The sequence below is a fragment of the Falco rusticolus genome, chromosome 6 (genome assembly GCF_015220075.1).
Source record: "Falco rusticolus isolate bFalRus1 chromosome 6, bFalRus1.pri, whole genome shotgun sequence".
Taxonomy (NCBI): Eukaryota; Metazoa; Chordata; class Aves; order Falconiformes; family Falconidae; genus Falco; species Falco rusticolus.
Genome location: NC_051192.1, coordinates 26636536 through 26642535, shown reverse-complemented (window position 1 = coordinate 26642535; position 6000 = coordinate 26636536). Strand labels below are relative to the sequence as shown.

At 47.6% G+C, this 6000-nt stretch overlaps 1 long non-coding RNA gene across 1 annotated transcript in view; it reads right to left on the bottom strand.

Moving 5' to 3' along the window:
- Positions 1-219: 219 nt before the first annotated feature.
- LOC119149914 overlaps positions 220-6000 on the bottom strand; it is a 61262-nt gene continuing 55481 nt past the window's right edge. Inside the window, exons 3-4 of the long non-coding RNA XR_005104889.1 lie at positions 1863-1864; positions 220-321 (exon numbers count right to left, since the gene is read on the bottom strand). This is a non-coding gene — a long non-coding RNA (uncharacterized LOC119149914). The remainder of the gene's footprint in view (positions 322-1862; positions 1865-6000) is intronic.

Genomic DNA, 6000 nt, shown 5'->3' with positions numbered 1-6000 from the left:
AGCGCCCGAGCCGCGCTCACCCGGGCGGAGCGGAACGGAGCGGAGGCAAGGCGGCGGCGGCAGCAGCAGCGGCAGAGCGGAGAGCCCGTGCGAGCTCATCCCTGCTCGGGCTGCGGCTCTTCCGCCGCACGAAGCCGCCGCCTCCGCGCCCGGCCGGGGCTCGGCGCAGCGCGTCTGCCCGCGGGGAGAGGCAGCGGCGCCCGGAGCGGCGCCCCTCGCTGCGGCCGGGCGGGCGGGAGCAGCGGGCGGAGGAGCGGAGCGAGGAGGATGTGAGTGCGGCGGCGCCGCCCCGGCCCCGCGCTGCGCTGAGCTGAGCCGAGCCTCAGGTAACGGAGGGGCCGGAGCCCGCCGCGCCGCCGCCGCCCGGGGGGAGCGGGAGCGGGGGCGGGGGGTGGATGCTGCGGCGCGTTTGTTTCCTTTGTGCGCCCGGGCGGTGATGGGGTGCGGGGGCTGCCGGGGAGGGGAGGCGGCCGCGCTGCTGCGGGTATCCCCCACGCACCCCCCAGCCCCGCCGCCGCCTGCGGCCTGCAGCGCGGGGAGGGCCGGTGCCGCGGCGGGCGCTGCGCCCCTGCGTGCCCGGGGGTCTCCCGTGTCCCCCGCCCCCGCGGCCGCCGGCCGGGGAGGGGAGAGGGGACGCAGCACAGGGCTGTATTTGTTGTCGCCGAACTGCGAAAAAGGGGAGGGGGGAAGTAAATAAAAAGACCTTCTTCCCCTGAAATAAATCGTATAGGATTTGCGCGTCTGTGACAAAGGCCTCTTTCAGGGAAGAAAAGAAGGGACGCACAAAATGCCCAAGGGTGGTAGGATGTGAAAAGAGGCTTGTTTCTTGTCTTTCCCCTAGAGCCTCTCTGTGCCTCCCCAGATGAGGCCGCTGATCTGGTGCCAACTCCTTCCCAGCCACATTTTAGATAAGCGAGAGGTACCAAAGGCCACACCGCGGGTGCCAGCGTCCTGCTGCGCCTGCAGAGCTGCGCTGTACGTGTCGCCCGACCGCCCGAGCGACGCTCCGTTCAGTCTCCGCTTCCCTGGGAACGCGCCTCGGTTCTGCCCTGTGTGGCTTCTGCGTGTGTGCTGGGAGAGGGCTGGGGAGGGAAGGGGGTCACTTTGTGAAAACAAGACCAAGGTACTGTGGTCCATTCGACAGTGATGGGGAGGGCAGGGCTGAGCTGGTGCTGGAGGAGAAGGTTTAGGCTGAGTGGAAAGCAGTCCTCTGCAGTCGTTCATCATCACTGATATGCTCCGATTCTTAAAATGCTGAATAACAAGTGGGAATGGACCAGGCTTTTGAAATGCGTGCACAGGACTGGGAACGCCTTTGAGACCTTGTCATTTTCCTCCTTGTGTACAACCTCCTTAACTCCCACATCCTTCCTTCCACCATCCCTGCAACTGTAACACTTTCCAGTATCTCTTCACCACACCCCCATTTTTTTTTTTTTTTTTAATTCTTGATATGTTTTTAACTAGCGTTCTGTGGCTAAAGCTTAGAACAATTGCAGGTGAAGATCTGTTTGTTTATATGCTGGTGGAGGAAGTGTTTTCACTAGGGTTGACTTCTCTGATCTCACATGAGGAGGAACAGTAAGCTAAAGGGACACTGTCAACTTGAAATCCGGAGAATGTGCATGATGAATGGAGAGCTGTGTCCAATATTACACCCACCGTTGAGTTCCCTGCTGGAGATCTATGGTTTTTATAAGCATGTCTTCTGACTGTGTGGGTTTGTCATGCAGTGAAGGAGTAAAAACACACTTCAAACAAAGTTCTGTTCAGTGAACAAAGGAGGCAAGAAGAAAAATACCAGAGTGGGAAGGGAGGGAAGACAGTATCTCCAACTTCCCAGTTACATCCATTGCAGCCACCGCTTGACCCAGTGGGAAACTGGAAGGGAGAGAAGGTGTTTTTACAATTGAACATTTACTTGGTATCAGTAAAGTGGAAAGGTTGTTACTTTACCCGCAGTGATACAGGGGTTTTCAGCACCTTCATGTACAGGCTTAGAAAATTGGTAACACTTGATGAAGGTCAGTAGATCAGTGCCTTCTCACATATTTTTTTAAGACCAGTTTTAAGAGAATGTCTTGGGGGCGGGGGGGAAACAAACAAAAAACAATGGCTCCTTCTTAAGCCTTTTTTACCCCACAAAGCTGTGATTTCAATGAAAAAGAGAAAGGAAGATTGCCTAATTAATGCCTTCAAAAGTTGTACTTTATTGGTAGCAGGCTGCAGATTTCTCTTAGTTTGTTGAAACGTTCAGGTGCTTCTTAGAGGGTGCCTGTAAGCCTGCTGCTTCTCCACCTCTAACAAATTACTGCCTCATCTACATGGCTCATCTTTGGCAAAAATAAGAATTTCCAGTATGAGGTTGTGTAATGGTAGGCTACTGGCTGTGGTGTTTTGTGGTTTAGGCTTCAGGCATGTTGTTTCAGAAATTCTGTGTTGCCTGCTGGTAGAAGATGTAGTGGCATGAAATACCAGTTAAGTATAAAACCTGAGCAGGCTTCTCTGGGAATTGTTTTGATGATGAATAAATACATGTCTTCAGTGAGGGATAAACAACTTTGGCGTATGGGCATGGCAGTCAGTGTAAGAAGTGAAGAAGGTGATACAGAGAAGCTGCTTATTAATAACACTCATTTTAAGTACCTTTAAAAGGTAGGACCCATTAACAAATTTCTGTGTCATTTGAGTAAGATAAAGCATTGCTTGGGAACTAGTTATTTTTGAGATACTCTACTAGATTTCACAAGACCTTTAGGTGAAATGCCTTGAATAGTGTAATCTAAAATGCATGGGTGGAGACTGATACAGACAGCCATTGGCCCTATGGCTTAGGTGAGTTAAGCTGAATCTGGACATGGTATAGTCTGCACTGAATTTAAGGCACAGTAAAATTGTGGCTAAATGAGTGAAAACTGCCCGGTGCCTTTGTGACGATATAACACTGTAACATCGTACGTCTACAATATCATGTATTTAGTTGTGTTAAGAAAGGCTTAAAGCTGTTGACCACCTTATGCCCAATTACTTTTATTTAACCAGTGTCTTTACTTTGCTGTTTTGTTGCATTATAGTGCTTTTACTTCAGGAAGAGAGTTGGACACGTTTTCACGTTTTCCCTTCGGCCTTTTCTCTGGGGCACACGTTAATATTTGATTCAAACTTGTTTTGTAAAGTTCTGCTTAATTCAGTTTGGGCACTACTTTGAATGTATAATAATGGCGTTTGTTTGTGTCATGGACAGCACTTTGTAATTTGCGTTATGGGCAGGTCTGCTGTTGGCAGTGTGTATTGTCAAAGTGACCTTCCTTCCAGAGGGAGAAAACCAACAACTCCTGGCTCTTTCCCACCCCTGCAGCTCCCACAGAAGTGTCTTCACAAGTAATTTTGACCCATTACTCCAAAACCAGGGCTTGAACCCACTAATCTAATTCACCCAAGCAGTCTAATTGAAATCCAGCAGTTAAGGACTCCTTTGGTGACAAAAGGTCTACAGTTTTGTATTATGCAAGTCAGCGACTTGGGGTGAAACCCACAAAAGGGTTTGTGTACTTCAGTGTGAAGCATCCTGAGGCCTTGTTATCAGAGTGATTGCAACCTCTGTGGATCTTGCACCTGTGTAGCTGCTTGCTGCGCCATGCTGAACACACCGTGCGCCTCGGAGCTGCACTCTCAACAGCCAGGGGAGATGCTGCCAGGACCACCCAATGCAAAGTGCCTCAGAAGGAGGTGAAACTCCAGCGCTGTGTCTGCAGCAGGCTGCTGGGTGTCTTACATGGTAAAGTGGCTTGCTCTTAGTACAAAAACCCTAACCTGCTTTTGATAAGATATTAATATTAAAAAAAAAAAAGAAAGAAAAAGAAAAGCTTTGCATTTTGTATTTCGATAGGTGACAAACATGCAGGTGTAGAAGAATCGGGATTTCTAGGTTTTGTATCTCCTCATGGGGTTTGCCCTTAGTGCCTGACTTCTAGACTGAGAAATGACAGATCCAGGTGAAACGTGAAAGGTTTAAGTTGGTTCAGTACATCTGGGAAGTGTGTGATGCTCCTTAAGGAGTGTGTGGGCCTCATTAGCACTGTGCTGTAGGGCAGTCTCACTTATTAACATGCTCAAGCACTGGTTTGGTTTCAGGCAGGTAAGCTGCCTCTCTGTTTGAGAATGGTCAAGTTAAACCTGTCTGCGGGAGATGTCCTTGAGTCTTGAAACTAGAAACAGGCCTGACCATAAGGGAGTTTGCAGCCAAGGAGAAGCGCCCTGTTGTTCCCCTTACGACTGGCTGCAGGAAAACAAAGACATTTTGTAAAGGATTTTCAGAACTTTGCTTCACTTGGAATGGGAACAAAACTGAACAGTATCAGCACTTTTACTGGGGGAAGTGAAAAATAAAATTACTTCAAGTCAATCAAAACATGTCACCTCATCTTGATTCTGACTGGTTTGAATGGTAACTTTGTATGAAAGCACAGATTTCTACTGAAAATATTGGCACCTGTTTGGAACAAAACAGAACCTTTGACATCTTGGCTTTACTGAAGTATAAAATCAGCAACAGTTTTATGGAGCTTTTAGATATGTCTAGAACTAGATTTTCTTGCAGAAAATGACTGTCAGATTTTTCCTGACCAACTCTACTCCTTGTTTACCATGAATTTGAATGAATGTTTTTAATCCAAAAAAGCCATCAAAAAGCTAGCCTGGCAATATCAACTGATTTGAATTAGATGGCTTGAGTGAATTTGTTTGTTTTTTTTTAGCAGGGGAGAGGACAGCAAATTAATTTTAAACTTGTTGTCCTTCCCAAAATGCAGCTTCTTTTTTGTATCAAAAATATCCCAATTTGAATGGATCTGCTGATGTTTGTGACAAGGTGATCTGGGGAGAAGTTACTTCATATTTTCCAGCTCAGCATCTCCTGATTCAGGGAAGTCTTGCACCTCTAAAAGGTGCTTGTTCCATGCTATAATTTCCAAGAGTATCTGTGAGTAATAATCCTACTTGTTTAAGCTAGTAACCTAAATTCTTAGAGCAAGTTAGTTGATGTTCCTCACATTGAGACATGGTTTATACAAGACAGCTGCAATGTGAAAATGTTTTGATGGGAACAGAGGTCACCCCTCTGCTTATTTATTTTATCTTATTTTGGTGGGGTTTTAGGAGTCAGAAATGACTGGATGCCTTTTCTAGCCCACGAAAATTCTTTGTCCCATCCTGCTTTATGTACTCTGTGGCTACAACCAGAAAGGAGGCATGCTGAGAAGCGGCTGTTGACTGATGTGCTCAGTGCCTTGAAGTATGAAGCAGCCCAGTCAGAGCTCCTCGAAGGAGCCAGAGCTGCTTTTAATAGTATCAGACCCTGTGTTGTGAAAGCAGTTACCGGGCTGTCCCCACAAGACATAGCCCTGTGGTCAGCGGCACTATCAGCAGCCAGCCCTGAACAAAGGCTCTACCTTGAGTATAGCTTTGCTTCACAGCTCTTGGGGTGGCCTGGGGAGGAGCTGCCTCCCATCCTTGATGCTGCCTTGCAACAGTTCTGAGAGCTCTAAAAGACAGATAAATATCTAAAGCCTTGGCTGTTTAACGGCTGTAACAATCTGTTTTTACCTAAAATTGAGGCCTTCGGGCAAAATGTACCATCAGTACCGAAGCTTCCAGAAACACTGGGAAAATGTTTTATTCACCAAAGCTATGTCACTCTCAGTGGTGAATTTGGAAAGTGTTTTGAAGCTGAAAGTGGTGGTAATGGCACCAGCACAACATATGAAAAAGCAAAGAAATACCTGGAGTGGAGGGTCCTTGAACAGATCAAGCTGAAGCAGGCAGAGGAAGCTGTGTGCGTGTGTGTGTGTGTGTATATTTGCTTTAATAGCTTGGTACCACTTAAACTTGCAGTTAACTCTTGTTTTTGCAATTTTTGGAGGAGGAAGGAGGAAACCTCAAACGATTGACTTGACTTGGATGAAATATCTTCTCTGTTTGTCCTTTTCCTCTTGGCTCCAG